The sequence below is a fragment of the Canis lupus genome, chromosome 2, assembly GCF_048164855.1.
Source record: "Canis lupus baileyi chromosome 2, mCanLup2.hap1, whole genome shotgun sequence".
Taxonomy (NCBI): domain Eukaryota; kingdom Metazoa; phylum Chordata; class Mammalia; order Carnivora; family Canidae; genus Canis; species Canis lupus.
In genome coordinates this window covers 1803749-1827251 of record NC_132839.1, presented here as the reverse complement: position 1 = coordinate 1827251, position 23503 = coordinate 1803749, and the positions used below count along the sequence as shown (strand labels likewise).

At 39.1% G+C, this 23503-nt stretch overlaps 1 long non-coding RNA gene across 5 annotated transcripts in view; it reads right to left on the bottom strand.

The window, feature by feature from the left end:
• Window positions 1–23503, bottom strand: part of LOC140611111 (uncharacterized) — a 68223-nt gene that overhangs the window by 41754 nt on the left and 2966 nt on the right. For 3 of the 5 annotated variants that reach the window (XR_012012455.1, XR_012012458.1, XR_012012450.1), the window contains exon 2: window positions 12644–12733. The exons of 1 other annotated variant lie outside the window; for it this stretch is intronic. This is a non-coding gene — a long non-coding RNA (uncharacterized lncRNA). Of the gene's footprint in view, window positions 1–12643; window positions 12734–15626; window positions 15752–23503 lie in introns of those variants that run through there. One more of the 5 variants, XR_012012456.1, reaches the window with a different exon arrangement.

Genomic DNA, 23503 nt, shown 5'->3' with positions numbered 1-23503 from the left:
AGCCTAGTTCAGGGCATTCCAAAAGAGCTATGATAAGGGTCCATCTGTGCCGTTTGTCAGGCCTGGGCTGGTGCTGCTGGAGTCACTACTCTCGAGTCCACTGGCTAAAATTAGAGCCTGAGAAAGATGCCATGAAAAGTGTATCTCATGCACCTACCTTTTTAACCACCTTCTTGGTCCTCATAAAACTCAGATCTATCCATTAAGTTTATTAAGGTTAACATTTGCCCTCTTCCTTTTCTCCATCACCTTCCAGTTGCCCCAAAACTTCAAAACATTTTTAGAACTATTGCCAACTAAATTTCACTAGAGTTCGCAGGTTTTCCAACTCACTGGTGTCTTGAGCACCTACCTTGTCTCTATATTGGGAACAAATGTTGCCCAAAATGGCTTGACCCTAATTCTGGAGTGCGTCAGCAACCTGTAGTTCAGAAAGGAATCACAGAATTCCAGACAGATACAAGTCTCGGCCCTCAAAGTAAGTGTGCCACCAACATAATACTATTTTTTATAATTCAGCCCAGCTTTTATTTTAAGCTCCATTTTACTGGAGAGGCAAAAATTTAACCTGCTGATTTGGCATTCTTCCTTTCCCGCTCCCCCTTTCCTGGGTTGTAGCTAAGTCCCCAGTGACTGGTCACCTACTAAGACATCTGATGTCTTGTCTGGTTCTCTCTCATCACCACTAAGACCTCCCTCACTTCTGTCCACAGGGTGAGTCCAGTGACTTCCTCCTCTTCTTCTGAGCCCTGCTTCCGGGACCCAGGAAATTTTATGAGGTCACTTGTGTCTGAAACACATCACAGTAGCAGTTCCTGTCTTGGTTCTAGGGAAGGATCTATGTCTCCTGGAAAGTGGGGCAGAGTCCTACTCTCTTGGGTCTCACAAACCTATCTGAGGTTGCAAATTCTCCAGGACATTGGAATTAAGGTTCAGAAACACTATTAGTGGCCAACTTGCATCCTATTCAGGGCTTGGTCTGAAAGATTTTCCACCCATGCCTGAAGAAGTAAAGAAAGCTTATTCAGGAAAAGAATGAAGCAGGTCCCCATAGGGAAGCAGGGGGGAGGGGGGGATGAGACAGAAAATTGATACCTTAGATTCTAATGGTGTTTTGGTCATAGTCTGGTTCTTCATAAGACCAGAATGAATCCTGGCTTTTAGATGCTTTATTATAAACTTATCTTTCCATAAAAAAAATTATTTAGGAGGTATCTGTTAAAATGGATTCACATCTTACTTCAGGTTTGATTTTAAAATCAGTAGATTTTTAAAAAACCACATATAATAAAACTATCCTTAAAATACATTGCTTTAAAAAAAAGTATGTATTTTTTTTTTACAACTGCAAATTGATTTTATTGGCTGCCCTAATTTATCACTTGTGTTTCACCACTGAGTTCAATTAATTCTTCAGTTTCTTCTTCAAGAATGTGAGTAAATCTATCACCACTGACTTATCTGGTCACCTGAACAATACATTTCTTTCCATTGTCAATGATAAGAATAGTTTTAAAATTAAATCATTCATACATTATTTCCATAGGTTTTGACCAACTTGCACTGACTATTGACTATTTCAATTCCCTGGATTATTTAAACTCTCTCTTTTAATCTCTTTCTCTCTTGCTTTCCCTCTTCATTTGGAGAAACTTTGAAGTTGAGTAAGTTAATTATGCATATGATGAAATCCTATTATACTTGCAAACAAGCAAATTATATTAGAAATCACCTACTTTCAGGACTTCATTTTTTTTAAGCTTTTAAAAAAACTTCTTTTTGTTTAAATTCAATTTGCCAACATATAGTGTAATACCTAGTGCTCATCCCATCCCATCAAGTGCCCTCCTTAGTGCCTGCCCAGTGATACCATCCCCTCACCTCCTCTCCTTCCACAAGCCTTTGTTTCCCAGTTAGGAGTTTCTCATGGTTTGTCTTCCTCTCTATTTTTCTCCACTCGGTTTCCTTCCTTTCCGTTATAATCCCTTTCACTATTTTTTTTTCCACATATGAGTGAGACCATATGATGGCTGTCCTTCTCTGATTGACTTATTTCACTCAGCATAATACCCTCCAGTTCCATCCACATTGAAGCAAATGGTGGGTATTCATTTAGGACAATTTCTATTCATTGTGCCAATGTAGAAACTAAGGCCCAGAGAGCAAGTGCTCGTATTCATTTCAAAAGTATAGAGCAGTGATTAAGAACATAAACTCTGGAATTAGCTACCAGGGTTAAATCCTGGCTCCACTACCTACTAGCTATGTGCCCTTGGGCAAGTTCCTTAACCTTTCTGGCCTCAGTCTTTCCCTCTGTAAAATGAGTATAATTGTAATGGTATCTACCTCATGGGTGTTGTGATTAAACATGAGAGTAAAATGAAGGGCTCCAGGAATAATTAGCACATAGTGAATGTTCACTATAGCAGCATCTGGCAGGCTCAGTTGGTAGAGCATGCAACCCTTGATCTTGGGGTTTTGAGTTCAAGCCCCACATTGGCCCTAGAGATAAAGGAATTTTTTAACCAAATGTTCAATATATGATAGCTATTGATTTTTATTAGTCCAAGGACATGAAAACCGATTAGGTGCCAGGCTAAAACATACACTGAGTTTTCCAAGTACCTGGCTCATGCACTCCCCTGTGCTGGGTTCCTTACTGGCCACCAGTAAGAAGTCAATATATGCTAATTGGATGAGTGCAGAGGTGTCTACAGAGCAAAACTACTGTGGGAATTTCAGTGACAATAATCATGAGTCAAGTGGGTTCTTGCTAAAATAATAATTTACTTAGGAAAATACTCATATTTCTATAAATTCCAAAATTTGATAACAATGCTGTTAAGTATACATGTAAATAAATAAATATGTATAAGAATAATATGGAAGGGGTTCTGGATGATTTAGTTGGTAGAGCATATGATTCTTGATCTCCGGATTGTGAGTTCAAGCCCCATGTTGGGTGTAGAGATTACTTAAAAATTAAAAAAAATTTTAATTTAATTTAAAAAAGAATAATATGGAAATTTTGTGCATCAAAATGTTAACACTATGGTATATAATTTGGATTGTTTTCCTTTGGAGTTTTATTCACTTTCAAGTGTTCTGCAGGGAGCTTTTTTTTTTTTTTTTTTTTACCAAAAGAAACAAATAAATAAAGGTAAATGGACCTAATTTAAAGATGAGTTGAATACAAATGAAAGAATTATTGACAGTATCCTTTGTCAGTAATTCTTCATAATTCCTCAGCTTCATAATACGATTTTGATGGAATTCAAGGTGAACAACTCAAGATTATGAAAGTAATTATGTTTAGCTTCAATTATAATTACTAATGGGTTCCACTTCTGCTCATATAATACCTGGTGGAAGTGATGCTCAGGTGGCTGGTCCTAAATAGCCTGTAAGTGCTCAGGTGCTAATTAAGAAAAAAAATGTTTTCAAAACTCTCAAGTAGACCACAGCCTGGGGTCAGAAATATCATGTTTGGCTTGAAGCTACATGCCATATAATCCTAAATGAATAAGTAAATAAATGTATAGATGAATAATAATAAGAGGTAGACACCCATATAGTATGTGACACATTGTCAAAAGTTACTGCATCCAAAACATTTAATCCATCAGGGGTTTTGCTTTTCTAGGTTTCCCCCTCCTCTTCTCCCTCTGCCCATTCTAACTCACTAACTGAAGCGAGTGAATGTAATAGTGGGATACTGAGTGTGGTAGCCCCAGTTATCATCACCTCTTCCTCTTCAGAATGGCCTTCTATAACCAGCATCCCTGCCTTGAGTGTGGGCTGGACAAGTGAATCACTTGGGTTTTTTGTTTTGTTTTGTTTTGGGTTTGTTTTAAAGATTTATTTATTTACTTATTAAGAGATATACTGAGAGAGAGAGCGAACATGTGCCTTTGGGGGAAAGAGAGAGGGAGAGAGAAGAGACTTTCAAGCAGACTCCATACTGCGTGTGGAGCCCAACATGGAGCTCAATCTCATGATTACAAGATCATGACCTGAGTCAAAATCAAGAGTCAGAGGCTCAAGTGACTGAGCCACCCAGGCACCCCAGTGAATCACTTGAAATATATATATTCTGGCAACAGTGATAGGAAGTCACTTGCAAGACTGTACTCTCCATGTTGGGCACCCTCTGAAAGAAGCCAGCTGCCATATTATTTTACGACTATTCCTGTCCTGCCTGGCAAGGAACTAATGTCTCCATCCAACAGCCAGCAAGGACCTGAGGGCTACCAACAACCATGTGCATGAGCCTGGGGAAGCAGGTGCTCTCAGGTCAAGGTTTGAGAAGATTACAGCTCCATCTGACACCTTGACTGCAGCCTAGTGAGGGAGCAGAGGTGCCCAGTTAAGCTACACTCAGATTCCTGACCCACAGAAACTGTGAGATAATAATATTTGCTGTTTTAAGCCCCTAAATTTTGGTGTAATTTGTTATGGAGCAACAGATAGCTAATAGACTGAAGAGCAAAATGAAAGCTTAAACTAATAGCATACAGTATAATAAGTTAATAATTATAATACGGATAAAAACTACAACAATTTGGGCAACAAATAATGTACGATCATAATACTGAATTGGATTATAATATATACATTCATTGATACATAAATAAACTGTTGAAGAAAGAAAGGAAGAACTGTCTTAGAGAAAAATTCCCAATAGTACATACTAGCTTCCCCCTGTTACAAGGAAGTGTAGTTTAATCTCCCACTTCCTTGGGTGTAGGCTGAACTTAAAGACTTGATTCTGAAGAATATAGTATGTAAAAAGGAAATGGTGACTTTACAATGGAGACACTTGGAAAACTCCACTTTATCTAAGTGATCAAGACTAACATGAGCAGGGATCCTAGCACCTGGGTGGCTCAGTGGTTGAGCGTTTGCCTTCAGCTCAGGTATGATCCCAGGGTCCTGGGATCGAGTTCCCCATTGGGCTCCCTGCATGAAGCCTGCCTCTCCCTCTGCCTGGGTCTCTGCTTCTCTATGTGTGTCTCTCATTAATAAAGAAAATCTTTTTTAAAAAATGACTAACATCAGCAGGGATAAATCATACGGATATATATACCCTTTACCCTTTATGATTAGGGGGACACTATATCTCTGTCGTATTCATCCCCAGAATTTATAATCCAGTCTAATCATGAGAAAAATAGTAGATAAACTCATAGTAGGGGATATTCTACGAAATACCTAACCAGGACTGCTCAAGACCATCAAGGTCATGAAAAATAAGGAAAGACTGGGAAACTGTCATGAACCAGAGGACACCATGGGGGCGGCAATGAACGCAATGTGGTGTTCTGGACTGGATCCTGGAACAGAAAAGAGACATCAGAAAAAGGAAAAAAAAAAAAAATTCAGGCCTTCTCCTCTTCTCCCTGTGTGTCTCTCCTCTGTGTCTTTTTTTTGTTTCCTGTGTGTCTTTTACAAGGATACTTGTCATTAGATTTAAGGCCCAATCAGATAATCCAGAATAATCTCATCTTGAAATCTTTAATTTAATTATATCAGCAAAGACTCTTTTTCCAAATAAGGTAACATTCACAGATTCCAGAGTTAGGATGTGGACATATATTTTGGAGGCCACCATTCAATCCACTACCGATGTTAAAATTAGGGGAAGATGGATGAGGTGTAAATAGGACCTTGCTGTATTGTCTTTTCAAGTTTTCGGTACATAAAAAAATCATTCTAGAATAAAGTGTATTTAACTTTTATTTTTAAGCAAAGCTAGCTTATTTTTTATAAGGTCTTATTTATTAAGAGAGAGACAGGGCCAGTATGTGTGCAAGTAGGGAGAGGGGTAGAGGAAGAGGGAGAGAAAGCATCCTAAGTATATTCCATGTTGAGCACAGAGCCGATGCAGGGCTCAATTCCACAACCCTAAGATCATGACCTGAGCTGAAATCAAGGTTCAGATACTCAACCGAGCCACACAGGTGCCCCAATTGTCAAAGTTAGCTTATGACATAAAAATTTAGAGACTGAAATAGCAAAAAGAGGTATCCACAAACAGACATCACTTTGAGGATGGTAACATCCTCAAAGGCAGCAGTTACCTATAAATTTGTAACAAATAACACTTAGATTAATAACAATATTGTAGAAGACATTTGGATTGTATTTTGTTTTTGTAAGCATCATCTAAGTTACCAAAGATGGAAAACCATTCTGATCTTTCAAATATCTTTAACCAGAACTTAAAAGAATGTGAAATTGCTTTCATGTTACTTTTCCTACCTTTTTTAATTATAGATTTAGAAGAGGATCAATCACTACAAACATATTATTTGCAGATTCAACAACTCTTTGATTTTGAGTACTTGTCACGTCGCAGTAAAATTCCAAACTCTACAAAATCTGCTCTAGTTTATTCAGTGCTTTGAACAAATGCAAGATAAGCAGTTCCAATGGCTGATCCTCCTTCTGTATTTATCAACAAAGGCATTCCTACAGCTCAAATCTGTGATTTAAAAGCTTAAAATTATTATGTGAAGATGCCCTATCCAAAATTTTTTTTGGTCTCCTTTCTGAGATACATTCCTATCTAAGGATGTTGACCTACTTTCTTTTAATTTATTTGGGTTTTTTACTTAATATAATAAAATGGGGGTCTGTTTTTTCAAATGGTTCATGTTGAAAAGTGATTTCAAGTTTATATAGAATCCTCACCCTTGTGGCTAGAACTCTGCACCTTTTTGGTGCAGGGGGAAAAGTCTATAGTCACACGACAGTCAGATATGGACAAAATCCCATGGACACGGAGTACAGGAATGTCAGGTTCCACAGTTTTGGGATCCAGTCCTGACTGCAGACCAAACTTCTCCAACTCAGGCACAAGGACCACCCTCTCTTTCCAGAGTCATCCAGGGCCAGATGGAGATTAATAGAAAAGAGGGGAAATCGATTCTTCATTCCAAGTTTTTCAGTGCTTCTGAACACAGACCATGCAAACCCCCTTAAAACAAACCACAAAGGAACCTCATCAGGGGGGTACAGTCCCTGGCTTCTTCTCATACCCTGCCTTTCCTTATCACCAGGTTCTGAAATTAGAAACCATTCTGCTGTTTGTGACGTATTTACTGTGTTGAAAAGATGAAAATAAAAGATTTCATGATGTTTAAAAACTATACATATCACCTTTTCCCCTAATAGTGAACTTATGAGTCATAAAACCATCTACTTTCTTTACCAATCCTTAGATATCCTCCGACTTATCCTTTACCTCTTCCTGTCTCAACTGAACCATGTGAACACTCCCTGCCCTTATGCCTATATTCCCTGAAAATAAATGACCTCTGAGAAGTTCCTGAGCACTCAGTTCTACTTGCCTGGTGTTACCATTGTTTCTTAGGAGAGAGAGAAAGAGGGTACGCATGCAAGAACAGGGAAGGATGGAGGCAGGGAGGGAGGGAGGGAGGGAAGAGCAGAGGGAGAAGGAAGGAGAATCTCAAGCAGATGTACTGTTGAGCAGGGAGCTTGAGCCCATGACCTGAGATCATGACCTGAGCAGATATCAAGAGTCAGAGGCTTAACCAACTGAGCCCCCCAGGCGCCCTGACCTAGTATTACCTTCTGAGAGAGGGCCTTGCTTCCATCGCAGGAAGAAAGCTCCTGGCAGTTCTCTCCCTTCATTTCCCACCATCTGCTTCTTTCTATGCTCTTCCGAATTTCCTTTCTTCACAGCAATCATGCATTTTAATCATTGAATTTCATGAGACAAAGTTGCCTATGTGACCACCCCCTCCCATCAACACCCTTAGGACTGTTGTAGAGGAACAATTATAACACTCAGACTTTTAAGCTAGGCATGCAAGGAGAGTTTAAGCTAAACTATTTTGAGAGAGGCACAATGTAGGGCATCTGAGTCTTGCAGTGCAATACCAGGCTCTGTACACTGTCTCTTTTCCCCATATTCGATCCTATTGAGGATCCTTAGGGAGGGCTGTCTCTGGACTATTCATGAAGACTTTCACACAAGGCTATAAGATTTCTCAACTTAAATGGTAGCTACAGCCACTACTACCCTTCCTAGAATCCTACAGGATTGAAGTTCACTGTCCCTTGCCTCCATTTGTTGACAGCCTTCTTCCCATTTACAGATCTCACCATCTTCCAACTTCCCATTTGCCTGAACTCATTGTTTCCTCATCACATCTATGTATTGTTTAAGAATTTACTGGATACTACAAGTTATTTTATCTATTCTCCCAAAATAACATTTGGTATTTCAAAGCATAGCCATGATGCAAGATGAAAATATGAACTAACTTTTCTTGTGGGTATAAATATGAATGGAAATGCTTATAAGTGTGGCTCAAGAAAAACCTATTCACGGAAAGTCAATACCTTTGTTATAATAAACTCTTCATAATAACTGAGAAGTCATTCAAAAGTGATCTAAGAATAGGACTTTGGAAACTAAGTTGTGACAACTGGACGACATAGATGAATCAGCAAGAAGAGAGAAATGCTGGAAGAGTGAGCTTTTCAGTCAGAAGATTAAGGCTCAAGTCCTGTCTCTGCTACTTACTAGCCATGTGATCTTGAGTAAATTTCTTAACTTTTGAAGTATATGCACCTAATACCTTTTTTAGAAAATTAGTTGTGCTCTCATGTTTTCATGCCTCCTTATATCAATTCCCTTTGACTTTCAGGTCCTCCAATTAAAAGTGGAGATTATTTCCTCATTCCCTGAACAAGGGTTGGCCTTGTACTTTGGTCCACAGAATGCAGGAGAAGCTGCAAAATGCGGGAGCCTCCATGCCTTCATCACTCTCCTGGAACTCGGCAACACTCACGTTCAGAGCCCAGGCTAGTCTGCTTGAGACACAATGTCCAGGCGCTCCTGTGGGGCCCAGCTCAGAAAACCACCAAACTCCAGACTTACACATGAGTCATCCCAAACTAGTCAGTCCCCAGAAATCTGCCAGCTTATTGTAGATCCAGGAGCAAGCCCATGTGCGCTCAGCTGAGCCTGACCTACATCAGAACAATCACCCAACCCAGCAAGAGACTTGGGTTAAATACACTCTTATTGTTTCAAGCCACTAAGTTTTGGGACAGTTTGTTACCCAGTGACAGCTAACTGATACATACACTACATAGGTTGTGGTAGAGTTTAAATGAAAATAAAACAGGCTCCTGGGTGGCACAGCTGGTTAAGCAACTGCCTTCAGCTCAGGTCATGATCCCAGGGTCCTGAGATCAAGCCCTGTATTGGGCTCCCCGCTCAGTGGAAAGTCTGCTTCTCCCTCTCTCCCCGACCCTCTCCTTCTGGCCCTCCCCCCTGCTTATGCTCTCATTTTCTCTCCAATGAATAAAGAATCTTTTTTAAAAAAGAAGAAAAAATAAAAACGAACACAGAATGTACTGATAGCCATGCTTAGCACCTGGAAGATGCTTGATAAATTACAGTTACTTTTCTTATCACACCAAAATCATCTGTATTTTTAGGCTTATGAAGTGACATTTCATAAAAGTGTGTTTTCTAATATTTCTGTTTGAAGTCTGTATTAGGATACAAATGACAGAAATCCAAATCAACTTAGAGGAAACAAACAAGCCGTGGTTTATTAGAGCTGACATCAGACAGACCTAGAGCCAGACCGCAGACAACACTGCCATTCACCTCCTGCCTTTGTCTCAGGGTAGGCCTCACTCTGACGACCAAGGCTTGTTCCACAGGATGGTAAAATGAGCCATCCTCAGCTACCCTCCCAGTTTTGGGAACAGAGAGGAAAGGCAGCTTCCCCTATTGCCTCCACTCTGAGTCCCAGACTCGGGCTCTCGTCAGCCCAGCTTGGCTCACACGTCACGTCTGAATCAATTACAATGGCCAGGTGATGGGGCGCTCTGACCCCAGCAGGGCTTTTGCTGATCCTCACGTAAAGAAGGGCAATAGAGAAACTGCACTGAAAGAGTAGGAAGAGACAGGCAATGTGCTGGGCTGCAAAAATACTACCACCAGAGGCCTGGAATAGTAACATGTGCAGTTGCCACCCTCTAATTCATTATGTGAACATCTGCCCCCTATTACCACTGGTCTAGATCTTTGGACGTGGTCTAGAGTTCAGGAAGGCGGAAAATAAAGCGCCCCCAGAAATTGAATTCAGGGCTCTTTGTTTACTTCTTTCTCTGTAATCACTCCTTATAATCCTCTCAACCACCATGATATGGAGCAGTTCCAAAAACGCAAGGGAAACTGAACTAACGTACATGTATGTTTAAGGAAAGACACCTTGTTACACTTGACTTCCATTCTCTTCCCAACATTTAAGTATCCTCACTGTGTCCTAACAGGGTCTTGGTGTTCTGGATACCAAGATTTTAGAGGCTTAAGCTGCCACAGCTGAATTTATACCTAAGCTTTAAAGATGATGCCTCTTGTGAGCTGAACCACAGGACTGCGGAGAGAGAACTTAGAGATCATTTAAACCTATATTGGGTGAAAATAGCAGAGACATCTCAAGTTATGGGCTTTGGAGCTGTGGGTGCCGCAGTTGTTGGTACTGCTGTTCTGGTTCAGTGTAGGACACAGATGCTGCTATGCGTATAAATATGCAGTCCACGTGCAGTGCTCAGCTTTGAAAACCCCTCCTCAGCTATCACTGCAGAGACTGAATGTCTTATAAAATTTAAAACTAATAAATACACAATCTAGTATAGTTTATAACAAACTATTGCTACTGCTCATGAGATCAATCCCTGCTCAAGAGAAGGATTCCAGCAAAGGACTGAGCAGGTTAAGATAGATGTCACCTTCTCCTTTTGTCTATTTTATGATGTTCTAATCTCTGTGTCTACTTTTTATTTGGACAAAATAGAATTACTGTATACTTACTGTATAATTTCAAATAACTGAACTAGTTAAAGCAGTGATTTGGTTGTACCAACCCTTTCTGGAGCATGTCAGGGACTCAGACAGGAATTTACAGAAAATTACATCACCTCCAGACCAGTGTTATGAGGAGGCTTAAAATTCAAGGGCAAACTAAGTCTATTTTTTGTTGCACACACGTAGGAACGTGCAGAACTATCTCACGAATTCCAAGAGGTCTGGGGGATTTTTTAATATTTAATTGTATTTAATTGACATTCCTCTTACCTCCTTCAGTTGAGCTTGCCTGTGACTTTTGAGCTATGAAAATGTAAAAACCACATGTAGACTGAATCGGGAGAATTAATATGGGTAAGACTCTTAAAATATATGTGCTCAAAATGCCATCTCCTACTAAAGCTTATCTATATAAAGTTTAGCAGAGGAAAACTACTGGAGGAACACAGGAGGTAACCTTAACACTGTATTCAGGCACAAAGCCCAGTCAGTATGCCAAGAGAAAATGCAATTCAGCTAATGAAATCTTTTCAGAAAAAAGTTCTGGGTATAAATAAATATATATAAATACTAAATATATCTATATATATCTACATATTTATAAATACTAAATATATCTGTATACTTACAAGTATCAAATGCATCCATATGTATCTATAAATATTAAATGTATATATCAATGGAAGATATGTTTGGATATTTAGTATTTATGAATGTTTGTATATATGACACATATTGCATACCTTGCCTGTGAAGGAAAATGGAAACAGAACCACATGGCTACAAGGAAGCAGGAGATGTTGTACAGGTGAAGACACTTGGGACCCAGAGAGGTAGGGTGACTTGCTACGGACATGGCTACCTGGTGACAAAACCATGTCTAAAATCCGTCCCTGGCCGTGACTCCAGCATTTCCACTCTCTACTAGGTCTGTCTGCACAGGATGCAACTAGAAGGCACCCTTATTCCTTTTCCACCGTTCTCTTCAAACCTGCTCTCTGGACTCCTTTTTAAACCCTTAAATGGAAGGTCTCCAAGGTCTCTATCCCTTTAAGTTGCATGAATAATCTTGAGTATTTTAAAAGTCTCTTGTTTACTGTCAAAATTCCAAAATCTTACTGAATTTAAATTGGCTCCCCTGAGCCATCTTCCTAAGACATAGGCCTTGGGTTAGATTCTTGTACCTTTCTTGCTCTACTCCTGCCTGTGATCACACAGCAAAAAAGCAGCAGAGCCAGGATCTGAACCTAGCCTAGCTGGTCTGGCTTTAGTTAATCCTGTTAACGTCTTCCCATTGGCCTCCTGTCCTGGCCTGTCAGTGGTCCCCCCAGCAGCCGACCACAGGCAATCCGCCCTCTAGGCAGCCCTGCTGGGCAGTCCCCTCACACAGCCCCACTTCTGGACTAAGGGACACCTTTGCCACAGCTCTCCCGCGGTGGGGAAGACGAGGTTCCCAACAAAGCCCTCTGTCCCTTCGGGGCCACTGCCAGGCATGGGTAACCCCCGCCACAGTCTCTTAGTGGCCCTCAGGATCCTTGAACCTCTCAAATTCCAGGGCAGACACATCAGGTTCTCCCAGCACTTCCCCACGGAGGACGGGTTGATCACAGCAGGCCAAGGACTCTCTCAAACACTCTTCAACTCCACTCTTCAACACTGCTGACTCTTGAACTCCAACCCCAGAGCTGAGCCCTGGGCTAATATGCCCAGAACTGGCTGCCCAATCATTTGACACGACCTGCTTAGGTAATCCCTCTAGCATTTGGAAGTACCTATTGTGTTTACCTTGGCATCGGGGCACTGACCATATCTCTGAGACAACAGGAATAAAGGTCACGTTTGAAAATCCTGAATTGCCTCTGCCAGCTAAAGAAACTGAAAAGAAAGAAAAAAACCCTTATTAGGCTTATTGGGATAAATTAATATTGAGAACTGCTCAAATGTGCCTTTTTCTTAAGGATTCCTTTTAGCTCAATAATGGGTCAAGAAGATAACCACAAATCCAGAACTGGAAGAGACCCTTTTAAGTTCACTTGACCATGTCTCAGTTGCTAAGACAGTTCCAAGTTCTTACCCGTCCATGCTCGAACACAGTAACGACGGAGAAATCATCTTTTGAAATAGTTTGTTCCCACCTAGGGTTGCTTCTAACCATCAGAGCCTCACTACACAAAATGCAAAACTGTCGCTGTACAACTTCCACGCCCTTGACCTTAACTTGAACACAGAGCAAGTCTAATCCCAGTCTCGCCAGGCAGATTCCAACATGCAGAGCCAGTGTCACTCCATCCTGATACTGGATTTTCTAATAACCAGTTCCTTCAGCTGTGCCCCTTATAACAGCTTCCACGGCTCTCACTGCCGTGCCATCCCCCTCCTGAACCGTCCCTAGCCGCCTATGCCCCACGGGAGGTACAGCACCCAGCGCTGAGGCAACAGTGGTCCCCCCCGCCGGGAGGACAGGGAACTTCCCCTCTCTCCTTTGCCAGGACACACGTTTTGAATGATAAAACCTAAATTAACATTTACTCTGCTGACAGCTATGGTACACAGCTGACTGATACTATTTTCACGGCCAACTATCTCCCCTTAAGTCTCTTCTAGGTATGCTACAGCTAAGATAGGACTTCCCCTGAATAGTTGCTCCTGATTTTAGAACACAGTAGCCTTTATAAATATTCCATTTAAAATCATTCTGCTAAAAATAAAAATAAAAAATAAAAATAAATCATTCTGCTACTGCATGCCAAGTTCAACCAGCCTAAGACTTTACAACTCTGATTTGACCCCTTAATTCTAATTTCATGTCATCTCAAATTGTATCAGTCTGCCTTCTACATCTTCATCCAAATCATGAATAAAAAGGATCAAAGAAAAGAAGGCCGAGGACATCCCTAGAGGCATCATTTGACATCAATCTATTAAGTGGCATCACCTTGGTAGCTAATCAATCATCAACGTACAAAATGACACCTAGACCTCACGTCAGCCAGAGGTGTGTCACGAGAGACTTCACCGAGCGCCTTGCGGAAACTCAGGTTTCTGGGGTTTTCACACTTACCAGCTCTGGATACTTTGCTGAAAAAGAAAGTTTGCTGTGATGGGGGCTGAGCCTGTTCTGGCCTCTCATGAGTGAGTGATGCTCCTTCCAAGGCCTCACCACTCACTCATTTCATACAACAGAATTCAAGCCACGTATATTATTATAGGACCACACTTGACTGAAATCACATCTCCTCCTGAAAATCTGAAGGATTAGAATCCTCGGACTTATGTCCTTTAGGCCCTTCTGGGCTCTCCATGATTTCTCACAGGTCCCCATAGACCCATGGGTGCTCACTTTCAGGTTGTCTCAATACGGAGGACTTAATTTATTCCGTGGACAGACTTCCTATCTCTAATGGAGCAGCTAGAAATTCTCTCTCAGTGGCTAAAACAAATATTAACACTAATATAGCTAACACCACTCATTAGAATCCCAGGTTTGGGATTTTGAGCTGTTTGAGCTATTCAATGCCCCTCTGGAGCGCCTGTCTTACCAAATATCCTCCAAAGCTGCCATCCACTCCCCCAAAGAAAGACTCCAGCATCATGAAAGAGCAAAGTTACTGATATGGAAACAGACATCTCTAAAAATACCCCTGGAAGTGTAGGGACATGAAACACATGCCATATACATTTAGTCATAAAAATTAAAAAAAATAAAAATATTTTATCTAGCAACTATTTATTTCCAGATATGTGACTTAGCACTGCAATCAAGTCATACCTGACTTAAAAAAATATAGACAGATTGAGCTGTCTAACCCACCAAAAAAAAGCAAAACAAAACAAAAAACAAAACAAAACAAAAAAACTGTCTATGAATAATTCAACCCCAATTGCCACATATATTTCCTGGCAGGCTGGCTCCTGACTACAGCACCAGCTTTATTTCCCTGATTGGCTTAGGACTGCAGTTCTGTGGCACAGAGAATCTCACCACTCAAAGATGTTTCGCTTTTGTCTGGACTGGAATCCATAAGATGTTCTTTTGGGTTATTCAAAAGAAGATATTAAAACAGGTCTTTCCTGTGCAATGTGACCAGATTAAAAAAAAAACGAAGCTTCATCTCTGAAAAACTAGTTTAAAGTCAGATTTAAAAAACACCAAGGAAGATGGGGTGATTCCAGTTAAATATGGATATTCTATTACTAATTTCATTCCTGTTAAAGTACCACTGTGAATTACAGCGATGGTTTTGCGCCTGGCTTGTACTACCACCTGGTGGCACCCAGCTGCTACTAAGTCAGGCCCATTGGATTTCTCAGTATTCAGTTAGCAGTTTTCAGGACCACTGTCATCAAAAACTCAGTACTCTATAAAATGGTGGTGCAGAGACAATTTTACATAAGTTAACCAAGATCAACCACATCTTACCCAAACACACCATTCATATATAAACACATTAAGCATTAATAATTAGTACATTCACAATAAAAAAAATCTGAAAAAAAAAACTGAAGCCCAATCACACTTTCAAAATATGAACAAAATTAAAGAAAGAGACAGGCCTCTCTAAACATAGACATGTTTTGCTTTTAGTAAAAAAAAAAAAAAAAAAAGTCGCATAAATATCAGAAAAATAAATTGGAAATTTAGGGGTCATTGTATATATTACAAGTCAGTAGTGTTACAAAAATATTTTCATAAGATCCCTTAAGGCACCGATACTTCTTGGTATGTTTTACAATTCATGTTTCTCTTTTATAAAATATCTTTTTTTACCTTTGATTCTACTGGATTCTCACTGTTCACATGGATTAACACGAATTATTTTATTGTTAAGGATTATATGTTACAGTTATATTTATTATAAGAATTTAGCCTATTTAATTCATGGAATTTCTAATTATTATAGAGAAATTTTAAATTTTTGCTAAATTAAGATTATCAATTATTTCCATACTCCTTCCATTTATTTTTAAAATCAATTTTATTTATATTATTTTGAAAGGGAATGCTTTCTCATGATCAAAAAGTCAGATAAACCTCATCATTCATTGTAACCAGTTTCTTGCCACTTTCCAGATTGAGCCATTGATTTTTAACGTTTAGTAAATCCTTTTTATAATCAAGCAAATATTTTTACTCAGCCCTTCTCTGTTAATTTGGCAAGTTTGCTTTAAGACTTGCCAAGATTTAACAAATACTCAGAATAGTTATGTGTTATATCTTCCATTCCACTGACAGATGAGTACCTATGCCATTATCATACTCCTCTAGTTATCTTATAGACTTTAAAATATGGTGTAATATTTAATATTAAGGAAGGAGTCAGTCATCCACCATTACTATTCTTTTTTTAAACTGCTCCAGGTATTCTCAACAGTTTTTATTCCAAAAAAAGATCTTCAGAGTAATTTTGTTAGGTTCCCACAGAATTTGACCAACTTACTTTAAAAAAGGGACCTGGTGAGACTTGCTCTAAATTATAAATTATTTTGGGAAGAATTACTACCTTTACACAGAGGTTATTAGCAGAAAAAGCAGGATTAGTGATAAGCTCTTCTGATGTTCTTAAGCTGGATGGTTTTTCAAGGAATAAACTGATGAAGAAACTTAAAAGGTGTTTCATGCCTGCAATATGGCAGGAGAGATATGCAGAAAAAGCCCCTAATTCAGAATAATTAAAAATGCTGGATAAAGTGTTGCTATTGTTGCTGTTGTTATTATTATTATTATTATTATTATTATTATTAAGTTTCAGGGTAGTTTGGTGATTCATCAGTTGCATATAACACCCAGTGCTCGTTATATATCAAGTGCCCTCCTTAATGCCCATCATCCAGTTACCCCACCCCCCCACCCCCCACGCCTCCAGCAATCCTCAGTTTGTTCCCTAGAGTTAAGAATCTCTATGGTTTGCCTCTTTCTCTGTTTTTATCTTACTTTATTTTTCCTTCCCTTTATCTATGTTCATTTATTTTGTTTCTCAAATTCCACATATAAGGGAAATCATATGGGATTTGTCTTTCCCTGACTGACTTATTTTGCTTAGCCAAACACCCTCCAGCTCTATCCATTTGTTGCAAATGACAAGATTTCATTCTTTTTGATGGATGAGTAATATTCCATTTTATGTATGTATATATATATATGTGTGTGTGTATATATATATATATATATATATATATGTACACACACACAATGTCAACAATTGCCAAAATATGGGAAGAGCCCAGATGCCCATTGACAGATGAATGAATAGAGAAGATGTCTAAAAGTGTTTCCAGGTTAGCAGTGCCCCAAATACCCAGCAATAACAAACATATAATCCTTTCTAGAACAGACCCAAATGGCAGCCACAACTTTAAAAATAAATCAGAAACCTATGAGAAAACAGACAAGTGATAGTGTATTGAAACAAAGACTGCAAATTTTTGACCTATAGAATATCAAATGAGTATGTTTAATGTATTTCAAGAAATAAAAGAAGGTATATTGCAAAGGAACAAAAGATATCACAAATAACCGTATCTTTGAAAAAGAACCAAAAAGAAATCCTAGAAAAAATAAGTTCTAATAATTGACACTAGAAACTCAATGTCTGGATCTGATTCAGGATGGCAATATAGTAGGCTCTTGACCTCCCATCCTCCTATGAACACATCAAATCTACAGCTACATATAGAACAGTGCTTCTGAAAGAAATCCAGAAACTGCTTGCGTGGCTCCTACACCTTGGGTAAATGAGAAAAGACCTCAAACCAGATAGTAGAGGCTAATAATTTCATCATAAACCCCAGCCCTGGTGCAGCTACACACAACGAGGAGGGAACTTACAACTCCAAATTTCTGAGAAGTCAAAGGTTTAGATTTTATATCTGGTGTCCCAACTCTTAAAACCTCCACCTGAGAAATGGATGCCCCAAACACCTAGTTTTGAAAGCCAGTGGGGCTGGCATCCAAGAGACCAGCAAGGTTATAGGAAACTAAGAGACAGTTCTTAAAGTACTCATGAGAATTTACCACAGCAAACTCCGTAGGGACCAGCACAGACCCAGAGAATTTAAATGTGCCCAGTCTTTCTGTAAAGGGGGTCTTTTTGCATAGCACAGTAGCTTCTGATTGGCTACAGCCTTCTAATAGGCTTCTAATGGGCTGACTACAGTACTCTCCAGAGACCAGGGAGGCTGGTAGGCACCACTTATATGCTCTCCTGATGCCTCACTCCAGGTTGCTGATATTTCCAGGAAAGGGGCTTATATATACATCCCAGTTTTTGTGGCTGTCATCCAAAGGATGCCCTTCTATCACCTGGCTCTGGTGGCCAGTAGGGCTTATATTTGCAGGTCCCACAAAACTAACAGAGAAAGAGTTCTTGGCCAGCTATCCCCTCAGGGCACTTGCTGATGAGGCCAGACAGAAATGCCCATATCCCAGGCTTCCCCTGAAAGAGGCATATTTGCATATTTTAAAAGCTGCTGCCTCAAGGCCAGCTGCCAATGAACCTGAATCTAGGTGCTGACTGAGATCCTCCCCTTTGGGACTCTCACAGGTCTTAATACATCTTCAATACTGTGAGCTACTAAGAACAAATAAAACTGCTTAGACAATCACAAAGATTTGAGAGACAACCAATAGTTAGGGCAGGTTGAATGATAAGGTTCAACTCCCACATGAGACTGCTAGGAGCTGTGGCTGTTTTGTCTAATGCATCGAAACTAGCACAGAGTCAGGAAAAATGAAGAAACCGAGGGATACATTCCAAATGAAAGAACAAAACATCAGAAAAAGACTTAATGAAACAAGTGATAAACCTGCCAAAGAGTTCAAATGATGGTCACAAAATGTGCACTAAAGTCCAAAGAACAATGCATGAACAAAGTGAGAATTTTAATAAAGGGATAGAAAATATAAGCAAGCACCATTCAGAAATCACAGAACTGAAAATTTCAATAGAGGGGTTCAACAGCAAGCAGACTGATTGCAGTGGAAAAAATGATCAGTTACTCAAAGACTGAGTAGTGGATTCATCCAATCAGTGGAGCAAAAAAAAAAAAAAAAAAACAAAGGACAAAAATAGCTTATAGGACTTCTGAGATATCATCAAGCCAACCAATATTTACATGATAGGGGGTCCAGAAGGAGAAGAGAGAAAGGGGCAGAAAACTTATTTGAAGAAATAATGGCTGAAAATTTCCCTAACCTGGGGAAGGAAAAAGACATCCAGATCCAGGAATCCCAGAGAGGTCCAATAAAATAAACCCAAGAAGATCCACACCAAGACACATAATTAAAGTGTCAAAAGTTAAAACTAAGAAGAAAATCTTAAAAGCAGCAAGAGAAAAACAATTTTACACACAAGGGAATCTCCTTGAGGCTATTAGCAGAAACTCTGCAGGCTAGAAGAAAGTGGCACAATATATTCAAAGCACTTAAAGAAAAAATTGCCAACCAAAAATGCTCTATCTACCAAAGTTGTCCTTTGAGACAGAAGAAGAGATAAAGAATTATCCATACAAGCAAAAGCTTAAGAAGTTCATCACCACCATACTGGCCTCATAAGAAATGTTAAGGTGACTTCCTTAGGCTGAAATTAAAGGGCACTAATTAGCAACAGGAAAACATTTGAAAGTATAAATCTCACCAGTAAAGGTAAATATGTAGTTAAACTCAGAATAATCTAATGCAATGATGATAGGTTAATCATTTATAAATCAAGCATGAAGTTAAAAGACAAAAGTTGTTAAAAAAAAAACCTATAACTACAGTAATTTCTTAATGGCTATATATGTAAAAAGATATAAACTATGACATCAAAAAATACAAAACAAAAACAGGGGGAGGTAAAAATGTAGAGTTTTTAATGCATTTAAACTTAATTGGTATCAGCTTAAAATAGACTGTTATAACTCTAGGATGTTTTATGTAACCCTATGGTAACCACAAAGCAAAAGTCTACGGTAGATACACGAAAGATACAGAGAAAGGAATGGAAAAGTATCAAATCACAAAGGAAGAAAGCAAGAAAAGAACAAAAGAACTAAAGAACTACAAAACAGCCAGAAAACAATGAACAAAATGGCAATAAGTCTATAACTATTAATATTTGCTTTAAATGTAAATGGACTAAATTCTCTGATTGAAAGATAAAGAGTAGTTTAATAGATCTAAAAAAATAAGACCTGGACACCTGGCTGGCTCAGTTGGTAGAGTGTGTAACCCTTAGATCTCAGGGTTATAAATTCAAGCTCCACATTGGGTGTAGAAATTACTTAAAAATAAATTTTTAAAAAACAGTAATAATAACAAGACCCAACTAAATGCTGCCTATAAAAGACTTACTTCAGTTTTAAGGACACACATAGACTGAAAGTGAAGGTATAGAAAAAGATACTCCCCAACCTGGGGAAGAAAAGAAACCAAGGGTAGATATATCAGACAAAACAAACTTGAAGACAAAAACTAGTGAGAGACAGAGATGGTCATTATATAATGATAAAGTGGTGAATCCAAGAAGAGGATGTGACAATTGTAAATATTTACAGACCCAACATAGGACAACCGAGATATATAAAACAAACACTAACACAACTAAAGGGGGTAATAGACAGCAATACAATACCAATAGGGGATTTCAATATCACCTTTATCAATGGATAATCCAGACAGAAAATGAATAGGGAAACACTGAACTTAAAGCACACATTAGCCCAGGGGAACTTAGACATTTAAGAATTATTCCATCAAAAAGCAGTAGAGTACACATTCTTCTCAAGCACACATGGAACATTCTCCAGGATAGATCATATGTCAAGCCACAGAACAAGTCTTAATAAAGTTAGAAACCTGAAATCATATCAAGCCTCTTTTCCAACTCTGATGGTATGAAACTAGAAATCAATTACAAGAAGTAAACTGGAAAGCTTACAGATATGTAGAGATTAAACATGTTACTGAGTAACCAATGGCCAAAGAAGAAGCTAAAGATAAATAAAAAATGTTTTCAGATAGGGGCACCTGGGAGGCTCAGTCAGTTGAGCATCTAACTCTTGATTTCAGCTCAGGTCATGATCTCAGGGTTGAGACTGAGCCCTGCACTGGGGTGCACACTGAGTGTGGCGCCTGCTTAAGATGCTCTCCCTCTCCCTCTGTCCCTCCCCTCTAGCAAGATATATATATATATATATATATATAATTTCAGACAAATGCAAATGGAAATACAACAACCAAAACTAATAGGACTCAGCAAAAGCAGTTTTAAGAGTGAAGTTCACAGCAGTAAGTGCCTACAGTAAGAAATGAAAAAGATCTCAAACAACCTAACTTTGTATCTTAAAGAAATAAAAGAAGAACAAATGAAACCCAAACTTAGTAGAAAGAAGGACATAAGTTCAGGGCAAAAATAAATGAAACAGTGATTTAAAAGACAGTAGAAAAGATCAGCCAAACTAAGAGCTGGTTCTTTGAAAAGATAAATAGGCAAACCTTTACCTAGAACCACCAAGAAAAAAAGAGAAGACTCAAATAAAATTAGAAATGAAAGAGATGTTGTCACAACTAATAAACAGAAATACAAGGATCATATAAGACTACTATGGACAATGACACACCAGCAAGTTGGACAACCTAGAAGAAATGGATAAATTCCTAGAAACATACAACCTACCAAGACCGAATCATGAAGAAACAGAAAATCTGAACAGATCAATTACTAATAAAGAGATTGAATTAATTATCACAAACCTCTTAATAAACAAAATTCCAGGGCCAGATGGCTTTACTGGTGAATTTTATCAACCTTTTTTTTCTACCAACCTTTAAAGAGGAAATTAATATTGGTTCTTCTTAAACTCTTCCAAAAACAACAACAACGACAACAATAACAAAACACAGAAGATGAAGGAGCGCTCCCAAACTCACTTAATGAGGCCAGCATTACCTTGATACCAAAACCAGAAGGGGGCACTATAAGAAAAGAAAATTACAGGCCAATATCCCTGATGAACATAGATGAAAAAATTCTAAAAAAAAAAAAAAAAAAAAAAATTAGCAAACCAAACTGTTTGCACGTTATAGGATCATATACCATGATCAAGTGAGATTTATTCCAGGAATGGGAGGATGGTTCAACATCTGCAAATCAATATAACACAACCTATTAACATAATGACAAATAAAAGTCATATAATCATCTCATAAGATGCATAAAAGGCATCTGACAAAATTTAACAGCCATTCATGATAAGACCCTCAAAGTGGCTAGAGGGAACATATCTCAACACAATGACACCATACGCCATTCATGCTACACATGACGAGCCTCTAGCTAACATCATCCTTAACGGTGAAAAACTGAAAGTCTCTCCTCTTGGAACAGGACCAGGATGCCTCGTCTTGCCACTTCTATTTAACATAGTATGAGAACTCATAACTAGAGTAATTAGGTAAGAAAAAGAAATAAAAGGTATCCAAATCAAAACAGAAGAAATAGAATTGTATTTACAGATGACATATATAAAAAGTTCTAAAGACCATTAAGAAACTTAGAACTAAGAAATGAATTCAGTGAACCTGCAAGATATTAAATCATTATACAACTATCAGTCATGTCTTTATACACAAAACACAAAGAGAAATTAAGAAAACAATCACATTCATTGCATCAAAAATAATAAAGCAGGGCAGCCCAGGTGGCTCAGTGGTTTAGTGCTGCCTTGGGCCCAGGGCCTGATCCTGAAGACCTGGGATGGAGTCCGGCGTCGGGCTCCCTGCATGGAGCCTGCTTCTCCCTCTGCCTCTCTCTGTTTGTCTCTTGCGAATAAATCAATCTTAAAAAAAAAAAAAAAAAAAAAAAAGAATAAAGCACCTACAAATAAACGTAACCAAGAAGATGAAAGATCTATATGCTGAAAACTATAAGACATTGGTAAACGAAGCTGAAGACACAAATAAATGGAAGGATAGTCAGTGCCCACAGATAAGAATTAACATTGCTAGAATGTCGACATCACGCAAAGTGATCTACAGATTCAGTACAATTCCTGTCAGAACTCCAGCGGCAGTTTTCACAGAAATAGAACAAACAACCCTAAAAGTTGTGTAAAATCACAGAAGACCCCAAATAGCCAAAGCAATTTTGAGAAAGAACAAAGTTTATGTCATTGAGGTGACTCTTGGTGATCTCCCTTGGTAGTTTCAGGATTGGGGCCGCTTGCCAGAGGGACCAACCTCGTCACTAGAGAGCTACCCTACCCCAGCCCTACTCATCCCACGCCCTGTCTCTGGAGACATGGACAAGTGGGTCCAGTAACCAGTGATTTAACCAATCATGCCAGCATTGTGGAATCTCCATAAGAACTTCTGAACAAGGAGGTTCAGGGAGCCTCAAGCCCAGAAAAGGCATAGAAGCCAAGCCCACCCCACCCCACCCCTTGCCCTGCACATCTCATCCATTTGGCTGTTCCCAGGTTATATACCCTACAGTATACTTGTAGTAGTTTAGTGAGGTGTTTTCTGAGCATGACTCATTGTAGTGAATTACCAAAACTGAGGGTGGGGGGGTCATGTGAACCCTCAGATTTCCATCTGAGCAGAGGTGTGAGTAGCCTGGCCACCCCACTGCAGCTGGCAGTGAAATGGGGCAGCCTTGTGGGAGT